Here is a 24,947-nt window from a genome sequence, read left to right as displayed (position 1 = left end):
TTTTGCTATTGATTACTTCCTATGATTTGTTTTTATGTTTTCTTAATGTTTTATATATATAGTTTTCTTAAGAAAATTTGCAAAGTTTAAAATATTAGCCATAATAAGACCACCTATGGGAATATTTTTAATGCTTGGCTCTCAAAAGTCTCTACCCTTTACACATTATTGTGGACATACAAAGTAGGATATGTCAAAAGTAAGCAGGGTAGGCTCCTAAGAACAACTCATTGATGATGTCACAGAAAAGTTCTGAACTGGGAATCAGAAGACTTAAGTTTTAATCTTGCTTAAATCTCTCTTGCTGGTGATCTCTTCCAGATTCAGTTTTGTCATCTATAAAATTGGGATAATACCTTCCTTAATTAGATTGTTGGGTGGAATGGATGGAATGAAGCCATGTATATAAAAGTATTTTGAAAGCTGTGACCTGACATAAAAATAACTGTATGGAAAAGCTGATCACAAATAGTAATCAGCTCTTGAGTTTTCTATATAACAATAAATTAATTAATTCATTAATAAACACTTATTGAGTGTTTATTTTGTACATGGCTTAACTCCATACAAGATAGGCACTATTGTTACCCCCATTTTACGGATGAAAAAACTGAGACACCGAGAGTTTAAATAAATTACTTAGGGCTGCAAAGCTAAAGCTGGCATTAAACCCAGTTTTCTAGCTCCTGAAATTATGTTATTAAGTCTTTTGCTATGTTGCTATGGTCATAGGATGACTGATGAGATTCAGCAATAAGGCCAAACTTAAAATTTAATAGTAATAGATTAAAGTTGTATAGAAGAGAATACTATATACTGGTTATTCTATTATTAATAGAATATTTGCCAGGATCTCCTCATTTTGTGTCTTCATATATGACTGTGCTGAATTAATCCTCTTTTTACCTCATATTTCCCACTCACATCCTGAATCAGTCAGGGTCCAACTGGGAAAAAAATAATTCTGCATATTTGAAACATGAGGAATTTGTAAAGGGATTATTTTAACAGGAAATGGAGGCAATGACATGCCAGCAGAGGACTGGGAGGCAGCACTGAAAACGGGAGCAACAGGAGGCACCAGAACCCCGTAGGCTGGAGGGAATAAGAGAAGTTGATCCACTGAGATTTCAATGCTGTAGAGGAAACCACCAAGCCTGAGAGGAGGGGGATAAGAACCCTGGCTTTCCCCACCCCCCACCCTGCCCTCCACTTCCTTTGTAAAGTCATCCTTTGGCCAAAACCAGCTGCAAGCCAGCTGTCATCAGAACCTAGGAAAGGGCCAGGTACGGTGGCTCACACCTGTAACCCTAGCACTCTGGGAGGCCGAGGCCGGAGGATGGCTCAAGGTCAGGAGTTTGAGACCAGCCTGAGCAAGAGCGAGACCCTGTCTTCTACTAAAAATATAAAGAAATTAGCCAAACAACTAAAAATAGAAAAAATTATCCGGGCATGGTGTCTCATGCCTGTAATCCCAGCTACTTGGGAGGCTGAGGCAGGAGGATTGCTTAAGCCCAGGAGTTTGAGGTTGCTGTGAGCTAGGCTAACTCCATGGCACTCAACTCACTCTAGCCTGGACAACAGAGCGAGACTCTGTCTCCAAAAAAAAAAAAAAACCTAGGAAAGGCAGCCTGCAGGCATCAGTCCCATCCCCCCACCCCCACTCCTATGTACAGCCCCACCCCTGACTTACAGCAGAGCTAAGACGGGGAAGAATAAAAAGATGTTCTGAGCACAAGACGACTTAGCATTGGCAGATTTCTCTTTGATTTTCTTTGTTTTCATTCTCCGTCACAATCCATTTCCTCTAGGTTGCCTTCATCAGAGAATGAGTTATAATTGCAGTTTTAGACTGCTTAAAGACACTGCATTGTTTTCTCCTGACAAGAGAAGTCACACATGGCTGCTGTGAAGGTCCCTGGGATGAATATGATCCCTGGCACATAGGAAATGTTCAATAAAATTTTCTAATTGATGGCAAAGTGGCCCCTTAAAGTGTTGATGGTGCATACATAATAAATATGCTGAACAGCCCCATTCTTTGGGGTACAAACTTGGATTCGTTTGATTTCTCCAATAATTGCTGCTAACAATACCTAGTAGAATCTTTCCTTCTTCTTAATATCTGGATCCATTTTTTATCTCTGCCTGATTCCAAAATTCTTCAGTAATATTCTATTGTTAAATAATCATGTTTTTATGAAAGTTATCTTTTTTTTTCCAACTCTCTATCTTGAAAATTGTCAAGCCTATAGAAAGCATGAAGAATGATACAGTGATCACCATATACCTTTTATTCATATTTACTAATTATATATGTATGTTAATTATATGTGTATACTATTTACATATATATACACATTTCCTTTTTCTATATGTGTGTGTTTATGCATTGCATATTTTCCAGCTTTATTGCGGTATCATTGACAAATAAAAATTGTATATATTTAAAGTGTAAATGTGATGATTTGGTATACATATACATCGTATAAAGATTACCACAATCAAACCAGTTAACATATTCATCACCTCATATAGGGTTACCCTTTTTTTGTAATGAGAACACTGAAGATGTACTCCCTTAGCAAATTTCAGCATACGATTACGTATATAAGTATACATTATTATTAACTCTCTCTCTCTATAGGCTATTTAATAGTAAGTTTATGTATTATTGAGCTGTTTTTGTGCAAAATATAAAATACATCTCTTAAGAATAAGAACATATACCATTATCACTCTGAGAAAATAAATAGTTATTTTTCAGAAATGTTTATGGAAGTTGGGAAAATTTTATGGAAATATGAAACATTAAAAATAGTTCTATAATATTGTCTAAAATTCATCCCATATTTAAATTGTCTTAATTGGCCAAATAATTTATTTTGGATATATAGTCAGATATTGTGCCCAAAAGTTACATGAATTGTTTTTTTTCTGCATGGTTCAGCTATCATTCCGATACATAATTGGATTCACTTATTTCTATTTATAGTGTTTTTATAACTTCTTTTTATTCTTTTGATTTAATTCTATTTTTTAAATATTTAAAATGTAGTTCAAATATCAAGATAATATCAAAGATATACTCAGGAAAACCTCCCTCCCATGTCTATTCTTACCAGCTCATTTTTATGACCTACGTGTAATCTACATGTAATCATTTCTTTAGTTCATGGTTTAATTTTCCAGTGTCTATGCACAGATAAATATAGATACACAAAAATATATCTGTGATTTCCCCCTTGTTTTTGCCCCAAAGCTAGAACTACTGCACATATTCTTTTGCATCTTGATTTTTTTTATTTTTATTTTTTTTTTTATTTCAGCTTATCATGGGGGTACAAAAGTTCAGGTTATATATATTGCCCGTGTCCCGCCCATCCCCCCGAGTCAGAGCTTCAAGCGTGTCCATTCCCCAGACAGTGCACATAGCACTTTGACTTGAAAATATAGCCGTATCTTTTCATAGAGATCTTTCTTTTTTCTTTATTTTTTTTCTCCTTAAACAACAAAAATGTATTTTATCATAGTTTTGAAGTCTAGAAATCAGAAGTCAAGGGCCAGCAGGGCCTGGATCCCTCTGAAGTCTCTAGAGGAGAATTCTTCCCATCTTTTGTTAGCTTCTGGTGTTGCCAGACATCCTTGGGATTTCTTGCCTTGTAGCTGCATCACTCGGTGTCTTCCTCTGTCTTCACATGGCCTTCTTCCTACTGTGTCTCCGTATCTCTGTCTTGTAAGAAAACCAGTTATTTTGGATTTAAGGACCAACTTAATCCATATAGCCTCACATTAAATGAACTGATTACATCTACAGAAACCATATTCCCAAATAAGGCCACATTTTGGGGTTATAGGTAAATATGACTTTTTAGGTGACACTATTCAACCCATAACAGTTTACTCTCTGGCCCAACAAAAGTCATACTCTTGCAACATACAAAATACAGTTATCCTCATTCCACATCCCCAAAAGTCTTAACCCATTTTAGCCTCAGCTCCTAATCCAAAATCTCATTTATGCACAATCACCTTTAAAAAGTCCCAAATCTCATTTTGTAAATCATCTAAATCAGTTATGGGTGACACTCTGGGTACGGTCCTTCATGAATAAAAGTTCTACTCCTTTTGTGGACCCGTGAAACTAAAAAACAAGTTATCTGCTTCCAAAATACAATGATGAGACAAGCATAGGGTAGACATTCCCATTCCAAACGGGAGAAAATGGAAGTCAGAAATCAAGGGTCAGCAGAGCCTTGTACCCTCTCAATGTTGTAGAGGATAAAATAAAGGGGACACTAGTCAACCCAGCAGGGAACATTCCATTAGGTTTTGGGGCCTGAGAATAATCGTTTGTGGGCTGATGCTCTGTCTTCCGGAGCAGCAGGGGCTGTCCTGCCCTCTCAGCCTGCAGCAGTCACCCCACTCTGGGGCATCTTTGTTCGTGACTCTGAACTCAGAATCATTCTTCTTTCATTTTATCACATCTTTATCTCCTCATTTCCTTTTATAATGGACAGGTGTTTCATTGCATATGTGATCTATAGTTTATCTGACCAGTTTTATGGATGCATATTTGGGGTGTTATCGATATTTTGCTATTACAAATAATGCCCTGGTAAATACCTTAACCATGTGTGTTTAGTATTTGCAGAGGTGTATCTTTAGGGTAATTTTCTAGGAGTGTGGGCTGGGTCCAAGGGTAAATGCATAGGTAGATATTTTACATATTGCTAAATTTTATTTTGTAGGAAGTGATTCCATTCTGCACTCACACCAGCAATGTGGGAGAGTGCCTGTTTTCCTACACCCTTGCTAACATTGTTTAGCTTTCATATTTTTGTCAGTCTGATGGGAGAGAAAGCAAGGATTATGAGGACTTTTCATATGTTTAAGGGTCCATTGTTCCCATTTTTGTCTTTGTTTGTTTTTAAAGATCTCTTTGCATATTAGCAAGATTAGCTTTTTTTCTGTGATATTAGTACCATTCACATTAACATTTTCATCTTACCTTCAATTCTGGTGCTGTTCCTGGCCTCCCCGGCTAGAAGAGAGTTAGGGTGGAGGCTCCAGTGGTTTGTGGAGGGAGGGAGGTGGGATGGTCTAGTCTCCAATTTTGTAGAAATGGGGTATAGTAACCCAAGTCTGGAGTCCCTTCTCCTTTCCATGTCAGCCACTAGGAAGGCTGGGGAAGAAAGAGTTGCTACTCCTCAAAGGCTAATGCTCTCTTACTCTACAAGAGACCAGAAGGACGGGGTGTGGTAGCTGTGACTGGGCACTGTGAAAGCTCTTACCGGAGGTGGCTGACCACAATAGGGTGAGGGTCCTTAAGCTTAAAAAATGGGGTCCAAGGTTGCTTTATTTTTTTTTCTCAGAAGTAGACTTTAATAGCCAACTCTAGAAAATCAAGAAAAACCTACTTGGTCTCTCACATGATTCATTAAATAGGCATTTACAAAACTGAAAGTGTCCCCCTAAAATATCAGTATAAAATCTCACCACTATTTCAAAATTTGGAAACTTGCGAGACTCCATAAAGTACTGTTCTCACGCAGTAATCTGCTAAATGCTTTGGATATGAAGACGATGTAAAACAGTTACCTAGTCTGTTGTCGAGTGGTTCAGTTTCTTTATTTGAAATATATAAATTATAATAAAATGAAAGTTAATAGACAATACACTATATCCCTTTTATTTATCTTTCTTCACTGGTGTCCTCCTGTGCAAATAACCACTAATTATCAGGACCATTCATTTTCTTGATAAACCCGAGTTGTTGTTAACTACATTCTATTCCACCTTATGTGTATAGATATTATTTTCATATTATATTTGAAATCTCCTGCCAGAATGTACCAACAGGGGCACTATATTCAAATCTACATTCAATTAGTTTTAAACATTGTTATTGTAGAAAAAAGAGAGAAGACAATAGCTGCTACGTGGTCATGTCAAAAATGATCCCATATTGACAGAGAAGTTAAAAACCAGTACAATTTTACTTGTGATTCTGTTTCCATGAATGAAACATTAACTCTACAACAGCCAGGAGAAAAAAGAGGCCACACATGCCTTAAAATGATTTTTCTAACTCACATCTAATATCTCATTCGTATTTGTGCTATGAGCAAGCCAATTCCTTCTTAGTCAATTAAATGCAGCTTGTGTGCCAGGCAACCAGAAAGCTGAGTCCCGTTCCCTGTGCCGCTATGGCTAAGGCTTATTGTACTAAAGCTGCGGCTGTATTTAGATGGATCAACAGGAAATATTGGTTGTTTGGTTCTCTCCACAATCTCTGTCTTTTATGCCAGGCCACCCAAGTGCTTCCTTGAAGAGCTTTGCTTTTTTTCTCCTTGAAATTCCACCCAGGACACTTGGAAAGACCACCCAGTACTGACTGAGGTATGCTGCATGACAGAAAAAGAAGTTTAGTGTTGGTCCACACATAGGTAGGGGCTAATGCACTCTGGAGAGGCCAGTCTGAAGTTTGAAAAGCATAGGTGAAATCTGTTAGAAAACCCACCAACGAGGAGGCTGAACATTAGCTGGTATCAAGTTCAAAGGAGCAAACGTATGCTCTTATTTTAATTTATTTTCTATTTGAGCATTTAGATTTATTTCGGAAAGCCTATTTAAAATTCAAGAATTCAGATTAGTTGGAAGTTTAAGGATTTAATATTTTTATTTTCTAAAGTGTTGCAATAGTTTTTGTGTTTAATTGCTTTAAAACATTTTAGCCAGCTCAAACAAGAGCGGTTATTTTAAGAAAAATTAACTTAAGGTAAATTTGGGTATCCTCCCACTTAATTATGGAGTTTTGTCCTTTTACTTCCACTAGGTTTGAGCCAATTTGCAACCTGTCTATCTACCTATCTATCTATCTAATCTGTGTAATAGAAACTTAGAAAAATATCAGGTTCATTGTTGGTAAAGCTAGATGGTAAAATGAACTTGAATTTGAGGCTAAAATGGGTTTTCTATTCCACTTTCCCTGTGAATTGAATTTGTTCACCCCTTCACCACTAGGGCAACTGGACAGCTGTGGGTCTCCTCTGTAGGGGAAGAGTCTGCCCTGGAGGGCTTGGCACAGGCAGAGATGAAAACCAGAGGTGAGCCACTCCAACAACAGAGCACCACAGGGGAAGAGAGACAACGCACCTGCAAGCAGACGTCTGTAACCCGACAATCTACCCTCCCTGGTGGAAGACAGGATTCCACAGTCTCCCTTTGGCAGAGGGCATGCCATCCACCAAAAATTTAAAAAAGAAATTGTGGAGCCTTTCCTTATTGTGGAATTTTCCCGGGAAGGCAGTTTCCCAGGCAAAGGCTGTGTCCCAGGCTATCCCTTGCCTCCAGGTGTGGCCATGTGACTATTTTTTCACTAGTGGAATATTAGTGGAGAGGATGTATGTCAATTCTGGACCATATTGCACCTTATTCGCCATCTCTTTCCTTTTCTCATTGGCTAATTAGATGTAGAGATCTCCAAGACCCTAACAAATAGTGGAGCCACACGTAGGAGGGTTCTATATCCTTAAATCACCTTAGGAAAGACAGCTGCCTTCTAACCAGATCTAATGGCATGGGACTATTATGTGAGTGAAAAAGAAATATCTATTGTGTTAAAGTAAGCCACTGAAAGTTGAAGGTTTTTTGGTTACAGCAGCTAGCATTGCCTTAAATTACACAGTTGTTACCTCCAGGGTAGGAGGGAGAGAAGGGACAAAAGGGTGAATAGTTTTTTCCTAATTTTTACAGTGGGCTGGAAGTGCTTATTAAACAAGCTGAAGCAAAAATTAGGAGATAGGAAAAATATAGCTCCTCTTATAGTAAGTTCCCAAATGCCAAAGGGACTTGGTTACTTCAGCAGGTAAAGTTCAGCCCATTGGAAGACAAGCAGACAAGTAAGCAGGTCAGCACGTAAATCTTCCTAGCAGTTGCCTTTCGGTAGTAGTTTAAGGGAATTCCAGCAGCTCTAAGGCCATTTTGAAGGCTTCTCAGGATAAAGCAACAGGATGAGGTGAAAGATAAGAAATCTTTCCAGGATTGATTAAGCTATTTTGTTGCTAAGCTGTTGCCACTTACTATTTTTTTTTATTTATTTTTTTTTTGGAGACAGTGTCTTGGGCTGGACTGCTGTGGCATCAGGCTAGCTCACAGCAACCTCAAACTCCTGGGCTCAAGCAATCCTTCTCCTCAGCCTTCCGAGTAGCTGGGACTACAGGTATGTGCTACCATGCCCGGCTAATTTTTTTGTATATATTTTTAGTTGTCCAGCTAATTTCTTTCTATTTTTAGTAGAGACGGGATCTCACTCTTGCTCAAGCTGGTCTTGAACTCCTGACCTCGAGCGATCCTCCCTCCTTGGCCTCCCAGGGTGCTGGGATTATAGGCGTGAGCCACCACACCCAGACTGTTGCCACTTTTTTTTGGAAAGTAGATGGAGCACATATTATATACAAAACTTTAAAAGATAGACTTTGAAATGGGAAAACATTCAATTGAAGAAGTTTTCTTCTTAATATAGTCTGCGTATTTAGACTCCTAGGCCATCTGATTTCATAAGGAATAAAATACTTAGAACAGTATTATATTTGTCCTGGATATTATAAAAATCTAACTCTTTAGATATGCAGATCAGAAAACTGGTGCAAAGGAACTAGGCTCCTGAGTTGTGTGATAAAGACACACTAAAAAGAAATTGGATAGTTTTTTTTTTTCAATACATATGTCAGTCATATTAATTTATTTATTAATTAACAAGTATATAGTGAATGACTACTATTCCAAGGCCTCTTTTAGGCACGGAGGATGCTGAATAAAGCAGACAGAAATCTTTATTCCAACAGAGGTAAATTCCAGTGGGGAAAACAGACACAAAGAAATATATACATTCTAGAATATACCAGAAAATTATTAACGATATGAACACGAGTAAAGCAGAGCCTCCTCTTTTTATAAATGTACGGAATCTCCTGATTTATGTCACAGAGGCAACTGTTCCATTTAAAATGCAGACTCTTGGAGATTGCAGTAATGCTGGACAGCCTGCTTTTAATGTCAGAACTTTAAGTGTCTTTGTGGCTGTCTAATATAGAGAGGAAATTAGAGCTGGTACATTTTCTTCCTTTCTTTCTTTTCAATTTTTTTAAATGGGTTTTGAATTTCTTGCTTGAAGAAGCACTTATCTAGCAATAGCAAATGATTTCTTTATCATATAGTCTTTTGAAATGTAAATGCAGAAAATGAAGGTCTCCGTGCTAAGAAGTCCAGGAATGACTCATTTATATTCTCTGGAATCGCTTTTATACCTAAAGGGTTTCTAGTATAGTCATCTGGCACCTGCCACTAACAAAGAGGAGAGACAATTTGCAGGCTCCTTTTGTTGCTTGTTAGCTGTGTGACCTTGGGAAAGTTACTGAAACTCTCTTAGTCATTTCCTCACCCAAAATATAGAAAGAACAATACCTAGCTCATTGAGTTATGTAAAGATTAAAGGAAATCATATATGTAAATTTCGTGGCTTAGCATTTCCATGGGAAATGGTAGGTTCTACTGTTATTACTACTATTTTTATTATCACACTTCACATTCTAAAAGCAAGACGTGTCATGCATGAAGTCCTCTTGATTCTTTGTTTTTCAGAATCATAAATCAACATTTGTGTCATTGATTCAAGGTCCAGTCCTGAATGAATAACAAATTTTTGTCAATTGATAAATCAATTAGCTGGTTGGCTTGAAAGAGATTTTCTAAATGTCTTACTAAACCTTCACCTGCAGAAGACAAGAACATTCTTTGCTAAGTCTGGCTGTGATTGTAACGTTGAATGAAGATGTCTCCATATATGGACCACCAAACTGTATATATTACATTTCACTTGGTAACATTGGCCGTATTTGTAAGTTGATTGAATATGAATTGGCTGCTATGTCTAGACTTGCAACTGGACCAACTGTTCCACTGCCTGGTTATCTCTGTCATATAGATACAAAGAAGTTATTCTATATCCACCCAATTTTTAAAACACAACATTACTACTACTGCTACTAAAACTCTACAATAACGTGATTATATTGTCTGCACTATACATCACTCTCAATTTTTTCAGATGCTGCATTCTGATTTAATAGCAGTATGCTCCTTTTATTTGATAAAAAAGAAAATAGGTACAGAAAACTATAGCATTGACTTTTTTCTACCTTTCTGCTTCTGTGAGTTAATCAGATTGTTTCCTTTTCCTTTCTTCTTTTCTGGTGTCTCCCAGAAAATTTGAGAGAACTTATCAGTCATAGAATCATAGCATGCAGAAGCTGGAAACAGTTTTAGAAGTCCTACATTCTAGTTTTCTCTTTTTGAAAACCAGAGGCTCAGAGGAGGAAGGGGACTTGCTCAAAGTCATAAGGTATGTGGTAAGGTGTTCATAATAATTAATAATTATAATAGCTAACATTTATTGATTATTCATTATTCATTGGATATTTTGCCAAATGCATTCTAGATATTGGCTTATTTAAACCTTGTAAAATATTTGTCCGTCTTGTTCACTGTTGTATCCCCAGCACCTAAGAAAGTCCCTCACATAAAGTAGGTGCTCAATAAATACTTGTTGGAAAAAAAATGAATGAGCAACCCTAAGGATGAGGAACTATCATAGCCCCATTTTACTGATAATGACACTGAGGCTTTAAAGATTATATAGTTAATGATCGGTAGTATAGAGTCCCCTCAAGTGTGAGTGACTGTGGAATTCTAGTTCTTAACCATTTTGAAGGGCTATCGCTGGGTTTGTGGCCTAGTTTGGTCTAGAATCTGTGGAAGATATGCATTATGAACATTTCTTTGTATACTCTTGGGTTTAATTTCTTAGAACACTTAAGATTTAATGGCTTTTCCTGACTCTTGAATGAGGCATGATGTGAAAAATGAACAAAAATTCACAGTTCATGAAAACAATTGATTTGAAAGATTGTGTTTTGTTTGAAAATACTCTCAAGGCATGAGTTTGACCCTTCATGCTATTTGATTTAGAAAGGAAAAAATGGTAAAATTAAGCATTTGTTTTATACCTCTGGGAATTAGATAATTGGGGAAATATAATTTATAATATAAAGTTCAAGTTCCTGGCATTGTAGGCTTTCAATAATCAGACTGCAAACTGCTATTCAGCTGATTTCACAAACTTTCTGTACTGGACTGGTTATTATCTTATGAAAATTCATTGTTCATTTCTATCTGCCCCTAGGGTTGACTCCTTCACTGGAACTATGTCCTCATTCTTTATCTCTTTGTCTTTCTTCATGTTCTGCCAAAGCCTGTTCAATTACCCCTTTCTTCAAAAAGCCTTCCTGAAATGCCGTCAGCCACAGGCATCTCCCTCTTTTGAACAATGGTGACAGTAATCATTTCACATTTAATCACAGTCTGAGACGGAGTTGTTTTTTACCTACCAGTGTTGAGTGCTATTCTGTGCAAATGGATGGCAAAGTCTGTAAGAGTATGCATTGCACTTTATACTCTGCATCATCACAATACAGTGCCTTACGTTTGGTGATGGCTCAACTGATATCTTTTGAAAAGAAAATGTAGGAGAAATAGATAAAAAACATTATCACAGTTACAAGAGGTATTTTTTCACTTGATTTTGTTTTATAAATTATAAATCTTTACCATGACAAGCTTTGAAATGTAAACTTGCACCTTATAAAAAGAATATACAAATGAATTTAATATTTCTTTTTCTTTTTATCTTTACTGCTGGAGAATTTATGGGGTTTAGTGCTTAGAGCTTAAAACTGAGTTCTATCTTTCCTGTTTCCCACCAGCCTAACTAATTTGTGGCTCACTTCTGACTTATGTCTCAATTTCTCACTCTGTTTTCATAAATAACAATAACTGTGTCCTTGGAGGAGATCCGTGAAATTTAATTTGTGTTTTTGGAGGCCTTTGGGACATTTGTGTGAAAGTGTGTAAAATGCAAATTATCATTGTGGGCTCTTATACCTTCATTTGCATGTGTTGTTTCTAGTGCTATTTTGGAGGCTGGGAATGTTTTCATCACTTTGTCAAAAAAGATTCAAACACATTTTCTTTCCTCATGAGCAGATCGGTCCACTTGTGTCACGTTAATCAGTTTTTTATTTTCTGGGCATTTAAAAAAATTAACTGTAGCTGAAATGTTAATTATCAACATTGGTAAACTGTGGGCAACTTGGAACACTGTCACTCGCACACAGGCAACAAAGTGGAAAATTCCCAGCATCCTGAACCTTTTTATAGCTCCTGTGAGCGACAACCTCTAGCATTTTGGGTAAATTCCAGGCTTTCTGTAAGAAATCACAGTGGGAGCTTGCTTTTAAGAAAGAAGTCCTGAGGCTCTCAGCTCAACTAGTCAGGTAAAATCTCTTCCCTTATCAGACTCAGGCCTGTCAATTAGTAGCTGGCCTAGCTGGCAGCCGCTGCTGAGGAAAAGCTAATGCTCTGAGTCCTGATCATTGCCCTCCTCTGAGCAAGAACCCAATGAAGGTTCTTGCTTGGTAGTCAGCTCAAGCCAAACAGGCTCAAGATGTGTCTTTCTTTCTGTTTTTTAAAGACCAGGTTGATAATGAAGAAAGTTCCACTAATTAGCACAGAAACAGGCAAGATGTTTTCTTTGTCTTTTTTTATATGGAAGAGTAAGCTCAAATGAAACTTGGCATGGAAAAGACAATAAAATGAAAAGTTAAGAGAAGTTATTCCCCTTAATAGACTCAGGGGAACATCTTTCAGAACACTGATACTAAGAACTGTATGTTTATGAATTTCTGGGAATTCAGTGATATGGTACTAATCCCATATTTTAGAACTGAATTCCTGTCTGTCTGCTTAAAGAATGAGAAAAACCAATATCTACTGGGTGTTATTGACTGTGCTATGTTCTTTTTATGTACAAACATTTGATCTTCAAAACTGCCCAATGAAATAGGTACTATCCATTGCCATTTCACTGGCTTGAAAATGGGCAATGAATTTCTGATACTTATATTTCATGGTTTTTTTTTTCACTTATTTTTTTAAACTTGAGTAAACATTTAAAGAACTGTAAAAATAATGACTGTACTTTGCAAAAAAATATTAAGAAATTTTGGGGGAGGTAGCAAAGAGGTCAACTACATAAGACAGAAGTTAAATTCTGTCAAGGCAGATGAACATAAGCAGGGAATAGTGAGAACAAAGAAGGAGAATTAAAAATGAAAAGGGCAAAGTTTTCTTGGACTTAACAAACATAAGAACCATAAGTCACAGTAAACCATTTTCAACACGAAAGTGTCTAACATAGGAAATTTTGCAAATGTAGAAAATATACTGGGGAAAAGTATTGAATATTTCAAATATATATGTATACATCTCTATATGTACACACAATGTATATATACACACATGCTTAAAACTATTATATTGTGAAAGGTTTCCATTAGTATTTCAGTAATAAATTTTAACAGTTACCAATATGGCATATATTGCTCCAGTGACAATGAGTAAAATCATTGAAAGGGAAAACCATAGGGAGACTTAAGTTTCATCTATGCCATATCCATTGTTGATTAGTTAATAAACTAAGGAACAGAAAGGGTATAATTAGACTAAGTCACCCAGGTGGTTGGTTATCAGCAGGGCTGGAATGAGAATGCAGGTCTTCTGGGTTACAGTCTAAATTTTCTGTAGCTCAGTCCCATTTCCTATGTTCTTCACAGACAACCCTGATTGTTACATGTCTATAAACTTTCATCTTCCTAAAGTCAGCTGTAGGATAAATCCCCAGAGTAAAGTTCTTTTGCTCGTGTTGAAACATGTATATAAGAATAACATGTTTATTCTAAGAGCTTTACTATGAGGGAATAAGAAATAAGAAAACTATCAAATATTTGGAGAAATTACAAAAGCTTAGAAAAACTAAAAAATTCTTGGAGTAGTTATTTACATATTTTTACTTACATATAAAATCAATCTATACTTGTCTAACTTCTTTCTTAGCTCTTTTATTTTTTAGATTTTTCTTTTTTCATTTAATTAAATTTCTGGAGAAAGAGCTTATAAAATTCCCCTACTCTTCAAGCTTTCATGCTTTTCTGTATTAATTACGATTTAAAGCAATTTCTTTTTCATTATCCAGAACCATTTTCTGTATCTCCACCTCAACCCTGCTTCATAATTTGTTTGCTTTTGACCTTTGGATTATTGCTCCATTTTGGTTTCTAGAATTAGGCATCTCTAATTACTGCTAAAGTCTTATAGCCTTCATCTAATTAATGTTGTAAAATTCCACTCTATCTTCTGAGCAGATACATCCCAAGTAAACATTGATGTGTTTATGTTTTACATATTAATCAGGAGACATGCAATAAGAAAACTGGGCTAACGTTGAGATAGCTAAGTTTTCTAGTTCTTCTTACTATCTGAACTTGTACATGTCAATATTTTCTTTTACATGAATATTCTCTAAAGTAACTTTTAAGAACTATCATCCTATACTCCTTTATGTTGTAGGTCAGTGGTAACTATGATATGATATATAGAGTTAATTATGGGGGAGAGATGCATGTATAGATTAATATATAAATCTTTGATCCATTTTCTTCAACAGGCTCCTGGGAATATTTGGTTCAAATTAATTAAGTTTATGGATTTTTATTTCCAAATGGATAAAATGAGCTCCACCCTGACCGTGGCCTCAAATTATACTTCACGTGCTTGAACTATGTCACAAACTAGTGCCATCTACAAACACTACACAAACAAAGTTGATGGCCAAATTCTTTTGTAGAAATGCAACATTTGCTCTTTATAAGATTGATAATGATCCTACAACAATTTTTTGAGTGATCCAGGTCTGTTGTGTGTCTCCTTTGTGTGGTTGGGGCACATGCTGAGCACTACAGGGGGCAGGGAGTAGGGCTGAGGGAGGAAGATTAGCAGGGCAAAGTCACAGTCTTTAGGAGAAAGTGAGGGGAGATCTCTCTCACATTTCAAATGCATCTCACAGGCAGAACTTCCCTATTTCCTTATCTTTCCTCTTTTCTCCTGCTTGCACTCTGGTAGTGTCCTGTCTGTTCAGCAACTAGCAGAGAAGTTTGGGGAGGAAGAGAAGTCACCACTTCCACTCCTTCTCACTGGCTTCCACCTTGAATTAGAACACAGCTAGCTAAGGGAAGACTGTTTAATTAAAGACAAATTCAGATAATTATTACAATGGGACTGGAATTACTAAATCAAATGTTGCGTGGGGGTAAAATCTAGAAATCATGTCTACTTGCCTACACATGAATTGAATATTGGCAAATCTATAAAAGGAATTTAACGCATACTATGCTACTCAGCATAAGTTGTGAAAGGAATTTGTATTTTCAAGAGAAAGAGTAAAAGGTTTTAGTCAAGGATCTCTGCAGAATTTTTCAGGACCATAAGAAGGGGGATATCTTTTGATTTTGTTTGGGGTTAATGTTTTGATATTGATACATATATTACCCAAAAATACTAGCAAAATTTTCCAGTTCTTTTTCAACTATGTTTTCCCCAGTTCTCTTTTCTAATTACTTCCAACATATCGCTTATATCTGACAATGGACCAGAATACCTTTGTTGGTACTAAGAAAATTATAGACACAAATCTTATCACCAGTGTGTCTTATAACCTCAAGTAAAGGCCCAGGTTGGAAGCCTGGAATGAACTCAGGATATTCTGAGAGGCTTTGCCAACTACTTTTCTCAGGTTTCTTATTACTTAATAAGAAAAGACTGTTGTTGGGAGCCTGGGTATTCCTTGGCTGATTACTACTTGTGAACAAAGCAGCATCTTCAGAAGTCACATGTATACTTTGGTATTAAATGACAGACTTTGCTATCTGAATCTTTATGAAATTAAAAATAATGAAACTGACTACCAATATCAAACATATCTGTATTCTAATTGGAACAAACTTTTCTCATTGTTCCTTTTGATTTACATATATCAGTGTCTCTTTTGTTACATATTTTTTTTTCTTAAGTACAAAAAAATAAACAGACTTTGCTTCTTCCAAGTTTTCCGTTTGAATCAAAGTCGTGACTGGCATTCCATCCGTTGTCTTCAATGCCTCATACCCACCCTCACAGGCATCTGATTGCAAGAGTGCTCAAACTGACACAAACATCTAGACTTCAGGGAGAAAAGCCTGAGAACCAAGAACAGAAAATTAGATTATTAGTGCTTTCTCTCAACCTTGACAGTGCCACTTTTGATGAAGGATTGAAAACTCCTGGCTAAACCCTCTTTCTGATTCATTTTGATTAAGTCAGAACATTTTTATAGTGAAATGTTTATACATAACCTAGAGAAAGAAAAACTGCTCTTTAAACTGTAAACTTGAATAGAAAAAGATAGTAACAAGAATGTTTACTTGCAATTCTAGGAGATAAAGCAAATATTTGAGGGTATAATTTTCTTGCTCTCACTGTCTCTTAAAAAATAAGGAAACTCAAATTCTTATTGAAATAATAGCACCTCCTGTGAAGCTTTTGCTGTCTTAGAAAGCTAGCATTAGAGGCAAGTGTATTTGGCTCTCAGAAATTTGGAAACCAGAACTGCTAGTGGATTCAATTAGTACAGCTCTACTAATTTGAGCCAGAGTTATGACAAGTACTTTTCGATTTAAATTACTCAGCAGGACTGCTGTATCATACTGATGATGTCAAGGGCTTATGTTCCAGTCATAAAAATTGGCTAAGATCATTAAGTTGCCAAATAACTCAGCCTCATAAGGATCATATTGCTTTGAAAGATAGAGATGTGGGAAGTTTGAAGTGTCAGAAATGAATGAGAAGTAACTTAAAGAAGATATCTGGTTTGGGATATGTACAATTTTGCCCTCATTTTTATCTAGTGACTAGACAATTTGACTGGCTTTCCTAAAGTGCAAAATGCTTTCAATAATGAGATTTTAAAATTAACTGCTGAGTGTGTTTACAGTCTTTTAATAGTGTCAGTGTATAGTGTGTGACAAAGGTGAGTTCTGAGAGGATGAGCCAAGTTTTGAAGCCCAGGGGATTCAGAGCCTGGACTATTACCCTTTGGCTTTCCCATTTATTTTTCTGCACACGAATCCCCTGTTGACCTTGAATGAGACATACCTGAAATATATTGGGGAGAAAGAGATGAGAACTGGTCAGCTGAATACTAATTTGGTTTCTGCTACTTATTACCTCTGGCTTTTTAGCTATTACCTCTAGCACTCAATTGCAATGCCCTCTTTCTTGAATCAGTGCTCTCCATGTGGAAGCTCTAAGAATGAATTACTTAATTTTTCAACATCAGTGCAACAGAGATGAAGAGAGGCAGATAATTATTTGAAGCTTCTATAGGGCAGTGCACTACTCAGTCTGTCTATTAACTGGAGATTGCAATCAGAAGCATAAATGATATCCACACTTATATACATATTTATCATTGTCTCTGAATATAGACTTGGGCTGCAATAGCAGTTTAATGGATTCAGAACAATTTATTAAATTGGCTTCGTGTATTTTCATGGCCATGAGTTTAAAGAATTATATTTTTTAAAGGGTTTTCACAAACTAAAAATGATTTGCAATCACATTAATGGGCAGAAGTAAATTGAAGATATTCAGGTGAAGAGTTTAGCAAACGGAAGTCTTTGATGTTTATACTCTGAGTTCAGGGTCCATTTGAATTTAGGATTTCGCTGTGTGCTTTTAATCAGGTTTGGCTTCTTATAATTAGCATAGTTTTTGAAATTATTTTGGAAATATTACTATATAAATATTTTTAATGTTCTTTACAGATTATTTTGATAATGAAGTCACTAAAGTATATAAATATTTGTGCTAATTAGTGTCAGAGAGACATGTTAAATAATTGGGAGATTTTATTTTTATATTTTACTGCTCTTAAACACTGATGTTAGTTGTTGCATAATTATTATGTTTACTTACCTCATGATATCAATCACTAACTTTGCACCTATCACTTACATAATTATACCACTAATGTGGACACACTCTCTTAAATGACTATAACACTGTCAAATAGATGTGAGATGACCCAAAGAGCACATGGCTATATAAATCTTAGTTGAGATGTGTGTGTGTGTGCGCACGTGCATGTGTGCATGCATTTATGGGTATTTGTTGGCTTGTCTGTATTTAAGATGTAGGCAAGTTTTGTGTCTTTTGGGAGAAATGTGAACACTATTCTGTTAATTCACTTCGGTAATCTCACGATATTAAGGTAGACTTCAATAAATCATATCTCTAAGAGAAGAAATAATAATGATATATTTGTAGCTCTATCATTCTGGGATTAGCAAAATCAAGCAGATACTGGATAAAAAAGGTATTGGGAAGATATTGGGAGGATCTGTCTGTTCCAAGAAATCAGGATGCTCATCTTGGGGAAGATAGAATAAAGTGGTTGGTGAAGAGGAATGTTTTTGAATGCAATCTGCATGGCATTATTTAAGATCCATGTAACCATGACCAAAGGGATGGGATCTGTGTTCTTTAACAGAAGAGCTTGCCTGATCTGAAAGAGCCAGGCTTCTTCTATGTGGATAAGAACACAGAGAGAAAAGCAACAAGGACAGGGGAGGTACAGGCTGCACAGATGATAGAAGGGATGGGATTGGGAGAACAATGGACATGGAGGAGAGCACATGTGTGGACTGGGACTCTCTCAGGAAGAGGAAGGGCACCTGACAGCCTTGGAGTCCTGATTTTTTACTGGATAGTAATTTGGAGTCAATGTATAATAAATTAATATCTCTAACTTGAAGTATCTCTCTTTATCATGCTTCCTGCTCTCTACCTCCATAGCCACACACTTCCTTAGCCAAACATAATTTTGATTGTTATAACTTGGAGAATCAAAGGTAAAATTATTATTATTGCTGTCCTCCCATTTTTTCATACAACATTTCAAAATTTCCAATAGAAAATGTTGATTTCAATGGCAATGCAATTTTTTCTGTTGCTGAAATTGATACCAATTTTTACATAATTTTTAATTTTTCTTGCTTTATTGCACTTAGAACCTTCACTAAAATGTCAAATAGAAATGATGACAGTAGCAATGATGTTTTATTCGAAATTTAAAGAATTCCAAATTTAAATGGAATTCTTTTAACATTTAATTATTATTTACGTTTGCTAAACTTTTTTTTTTTAAAAAATATGCCTTTTATTAAAGTCAAGCAAGTTCTCTTCTATTCTTAATTTTTACCCTAATTGGATATTGGAGTTTTTGCAACTAATGTTTCTACATCTAATGACATGATGTTATGATTTTTCTATTTTATTTGTTTATATGGATATGTTTATTGATAGATTTTTCCTAATGTTAAACCATTTTGAATTCCCATAATTGTATTTGTCAGAATTAAATATAAATAGCTACATTTTTAGGCAAAAACTTATTAGGAGTTTTTACATTTACATTCATAAGAAATATTAGCTTATAATTTTCCTTTCAGGAACTGTTTTCCTACAGTTTGAATTAGTGTCATACAAGCCATATATACTGGACTGGGTACAATTTTTAATGTTTTCTATATTTGGGAAATATTATATCTAACGAATATTTATTTAGGGCATATAGCTGAATTTTTTTCCATTTTGAAAATCTTTGCCTTTTAATTGGAAAGCTTAAATATAAATGATTAGAATTGGTGCCATATATATATATATATATACACACACACACATACATACACACATACAGATTTACATATAAAATAAAATTTGTTTTTCTATAGTTTGTAGAAATTTAAAAAATCATCATTCTAATTGGCTTAATTTTTCCCTTTTTCTTTGTATTTTTCATTGATATCTCATAGCTGTACATATATTTGGGGTACATTTAATGTTTTGATACCAGTATACAATGTATGATGATCAATTCAGGATAATTAGGCTATCCATCACCTCAAACATTTATGTTTTCTTTGTGTTGGGAACATTACAATACATCACTTCTAACTATTTTGAAATATACAATAAATATTATTAACTATAATTTTCCTAGTGTACTATAAAAAACTAGAACTTATTCCTTCTATCTAAATGTATTTCCCTCTTTCTTAGCTTCTATTGGGTAAATTGTATTTCCTTTACTATCTTTTAAATCTGTTGTCTACTAGATTGGAAGTTACATATTTTATTAGCATATTTGTTTCAGAATTTCAAAAAAGCCTATATGGAGGCTATTAAAGAGAAATGAGAAGAGGATTTATAAAGAGCTTTTCTTTGGAAAGAGCTGCTAGGATGCTGTGACTCCCACACCACCTCCCAGAGAGAAGGAGTAAGGATCTAACTTTCATCTTAAAAAAGTAAAAGGGGCTTTACCAAGACCATGACAGCTTGATCTCTTCCCCCTGCTTTAAGGGGAGACAGTGGTAGGCCTCTGCCTTCTGTTTGGAAAAAGTAGAGGATGAGAGAGGTGGGGCAGCTAGTGATCTAGTGGCAGAGAGAAGTCAAATCCTTGTGGCACTGAGGTAAGCCTGTGATTTCAGTGTGTCAGAGGAAGAGATGCAGGTGACCTTGGGACCAGGTGTAGGCTATGTGTGAGTGGGAGCTGGTGGGAGTATTATCTTCAATGCTATCAGATAGGTCTGACCAGAAGCATTGTCTCTCAAAAAGTGGTTGATTCCTCTGGTGTGTACTGAGGTTTAAAAAAATGGTTGGGACCAAATCTTGGTTGCCAGGGGCTGCCACAGCAAGGGCACTGGAGGTCTGGGGTCCCCACGGACTGAGGTCTCTAAAGAAGCTACAGAAAGGCTTGTGTGTAATTCAGCTGCAAACACAATGTTCAAATAAAAAAAAAATTCTGATTTCTTGGGCTAAACTCAAAACTCCACCTGGCAAGTGGAGGATTCTGACACAGCTGACTAGCATATTGGGGAGATCAACAAGAACAGAGATGATGCCAACTATACCCCTTTCCTGAGGGCCAGCAGCCCCAGTGCAGCAGGCTCCAGATGGAGGATAAAGGGAGAAATATTACCTTTGAAAAGAATTGGAGGGCTTTCTTGTTACACTGAGTTAGACATTCTATTTACAAAATAAGACTATGCGTAGACATGAGAGTTTTAAATTCCCTGAGATCAGAAAAGTCATGGAACAAATTACTCCACAGTATAAATCTGATTATGTTCCATGAATTCTGCTTGATTGATGTGCTATTCAAAATATTCCATTTCTATTATTTTGTAATTATCCTTACATATATAGCATGTGTACCCAAGTTAATATCTTTTCACTCCTCCCAAATGATACTTTGAAATTAGAACTAGAAGTTTCTAATCATTTCTTTTAACTTTAAGTAAACATTCAGCATAATTCTGTATGTTAATTGTTTATCATTACAGCTTCTAGTTTTCTCCTTCTTGTTTAAGACAACTTTCCCCACACTAGTGTTGTACCAATATTCTACATCTTCTAATGCTTTTATACTTTAGTTTCTTATATTCAGATTATTGATCTATCTGAAATTTTTTTGACATATATAATGTGGTAGGAGGGTTTAATATAAATTTCTTTCTTTTAAGTAGATTTCTACTGGTCCCAATCCCATTTAATTTGGAATCTATTGTTTGCCCAAATACATGTACTGTCACCTTTATTATGTATTTCTAGGACTGCTTGGTTGTGTTTCTAGATTTTTTAATTCTCTTCTATTGCTGCTTTTATGCCATAACATTTTCATATTTGTTTGGCTATACTTATTTTCTATTATTTTCCATGTTTCTTTGGGAATCCTGGCAAATTTCTTCTCCCACATAAAACTGAAAATAACATTATCAAGTTCCAAAAAGTTCTCACTGAAATTCTGGCTCAAGTTTTGTTAGATTATATATCAGTTTTTCATGTATTTATATTTTTACTTAGTGTTAGTGGAACAGGATGTCTTTCTATTCATTTAGGTCTTATTTTATGTACTTCATAGATTTTTTTTTTCTCATGGCTGCCTCACTTTCGTCATTTGTTGTAATTGAATTCATTCCCACATTCTGTTTGGCTATTGTTGTTTAAGATTTTCCACATGCAGCAACTTGGTAACACATACTCTGGGGAGGCAATTTTCAGAAAATCTTAGTCTAGGGAGACGTAGGCCCATATGCTCTTGGGGTGCAGCCACAAACAGATGTGAGCCTCTTTTGAGTAATGCTAGTGTGGCATGTGCTAAGCCATTGTGAGAACACAGGACAACCTGTCATTTATTTCTGTCTCAAAGATTTACTGAATGCTTATTAGATGCCAGGTATTTCTCTAGGGATTGGGATACTGTGGTAAGCAAAACAGACAACAACAACAAGGAAAAGAAAATACTTTGGCTTTATTTAGTTTATATTTTGGTAAAAGAGACAGATAATAGACAAAATAATTAAAGAATATGCTGTGTTATATCATGTTAAAAACTAAGAGGAAAAAACAAAGCAGGGGAAGGGGATAGGAAGTGGCGGATGGGCTGGAGTACCAGGTAGGATGCACCATCTAATGAACAGAAGAGCATTAAAAGAAGAGGAGAGAGAAGTGATAGTGAGAGAGCCAGGTCATACACTGAGTTGTAGATCTTGGTAACAATTTTTGCTTTTAATACAAATAGGACAGAAAGCCACAGGAGAGTTTTTATCAGAGCAGTGTAATGATATGACCTGGGTTTAACTGCATTCTTTTCACTCTGGTTTGAGAACAGACTAAAGAGTAGTGGCACTGAACCAGGAGAGGCGGTGAGGGTGGTGAGAAGTGATAAATCCTGGAGCTATTTTGAAGGTTGGGTGGGAAAGATTTGAAGACTGGATGAGTGTAAGGTATGAAAGAAACAGTAGAGTCAAGAATGACACCAATGCTTCTTGTCTAAACATTTGGAAAGATATGAGTTGCCAATAACTTAGTGAATACTTTGGAAGAATCCAATTTTGATCAGGAGCTCAGCTTTGGACATGTTATTTCAGGGATGCCTATTAGAAATCAAGTAGAGACACTGAGTTGGTGGTTGTTGAGTGTGGAAGTGAGGGAACGAAAAGGTGCTATAGATGTTGGAGTCATGAGAATATAGATGGTATTCAAAACCATGAAATTGGAGAAGATCTCCTAGCATGTTCATATGGATAGAATAAAGAAGAGGACAAAAACAGAGCCTTGGAGTACTCTAACATTTAGGGGCCAAGAAGAAAAGAATGATTCAGCAAAAGAGTGAGATGTAGGGACCAGAAAAGTAGAAGAAAACCAGTCAATTGGTGTCGTTCCCAGATTTGTATTTAGGTGATGTTCAGGGAAACCAATTTTCTGGTGAGTACATGTGATGCTTGTTTTTCCATTCTTGGGATACTTCACTTAATATAATGGGTTCCAACTCTCTCCAGGAGGTGGGCATGGGGGAGGGGATGGGGGTATGCCTACACAATGAGTGCATTGCACACTGTTTGGGGAGTGGTATCACTTGAAGGTGCTGACTCGGGAAAGGGGGGGGTGGGGAAAAAATATGAAACTGTTGTTTTTAACTTGCATTGTTCACTTAATAATTTATCATGAATATTTCCCATATTATTTCATATCATGGTACAAGAAATAATAATAAAAAAAAACAATAAGCAAATAAAAAAAAAAAAAAAAGAAAACCAGTCAATACGTTTTGCTGTGAGTTAAATGAGGCAAGTGCATCAAAGAGGAGAGAGTGACTAATTGTGGCAAATGCTGCTGATAAATCAAGTGAAATGAAGAATGAAAATTGACCATTGTCTTCAGCAACATGGACTTTATTGTGACTTTGATGAGAGAAGTTTTGGTGAAGTGATATGGAAACAAACAGATTACTGGAGTGAATTCAAGAATTTGATGAGAAAAATTGGATATAGATGATTCTTTTCTTTATTTTTTTATTTCAAAGTATTATGGGGGTACAAATGTTTTTTGGTTACAAGGATTGTTTTTGTAATGCTTGAGTCAGGGTTATAAGTGCACCTGTCACCCAGATAATATTCATTGTACCCACTAGGTAGGTTTACACCCATCCCCTCCTCCCTCCTTCCCCCGATTGATTTCCATTTAGTTATACTTTCCTCTATGTACATGTGTGCTCATTAGTTAGTTCCAATTAATAATGAGTACATGCAGTATTTATTTTTCCATTCTTTAGATACTTCACTTAGGATAATTGTCTCCAGTTCCATCCATATTGTTGCAAAAGGCATTAAGTCATCCTTCTTCATAGCTGAGTAGTATTCCCTGTTATACGTATATACCACATTTTCTTAATCCACTCATGAATTGATGGACATTTGGCTTCATTCCACATCTTTGCAATTACGAATTGTGCTGCAATAAACATTTGAGTACAGACGTCTTTTTGACAAAATGACTTCTTTTCCTTTGGGTAAATACCCAGTAGTGGGATGATTCTTTTAAGGAGTTTTGCTTTAAAGAATAAGAAAGAAATGAGTCAGTAATTAGAAGAGGAAGAGGATAAAGGAAAGCTTTTTATAGGAGGAATTATAACAGATGTGTATACTTAGGAGAATGAACCTCAAGAAAGGGAAAAAAACAAGTGAAGTGATATCTTTAAGTAAGAATGAATGAGATTTAATTTACAAGAGAAAGGATTGGCCTTGACTAGGGGCAAGCGCATGCATAATGAATATGGACACAGTTGCAGACAGATGGGTAGACATGACAATAGGACCTTGTAGAATTTTTTCTGATTGCTTCAGTTTTTGTCGAAACAGGAGCCAAGGTCATTAACTGAAAACAAAGATGGGAAAAGCTGTGCTGAAGGTTTGTAGGATAGAGGAAATAAATGAGGTAGTCACACAGGAGTGGGACTGTTTCAGCCACACGCTGTGGGTAATGTACAAAAGATCAACGATCGTTCACCCTCAAAATTATTCTCTCCTTCCTCTTCTATTACATTACTCTAATTT

This window comes from Eulemur rufifrons, chromosome 7 (genome assembly GCF_041146395.1).
Source record: "Eulemur rufifrons isolate Redbay chromosome 7, OSU_ERuf_1, whole genome shotgun sequence".
Taxonomy (NCBI): Eukaryota; Metazoa; Chordata; class Mammalia; order Primates; family Lemuridae; genus Eulemur; species Eulemur rufifrons.
The sequence above is the reverse complement of the archived record's forward strand: the minus strand, read 5'-3'. Positions refer to the sequence as shown.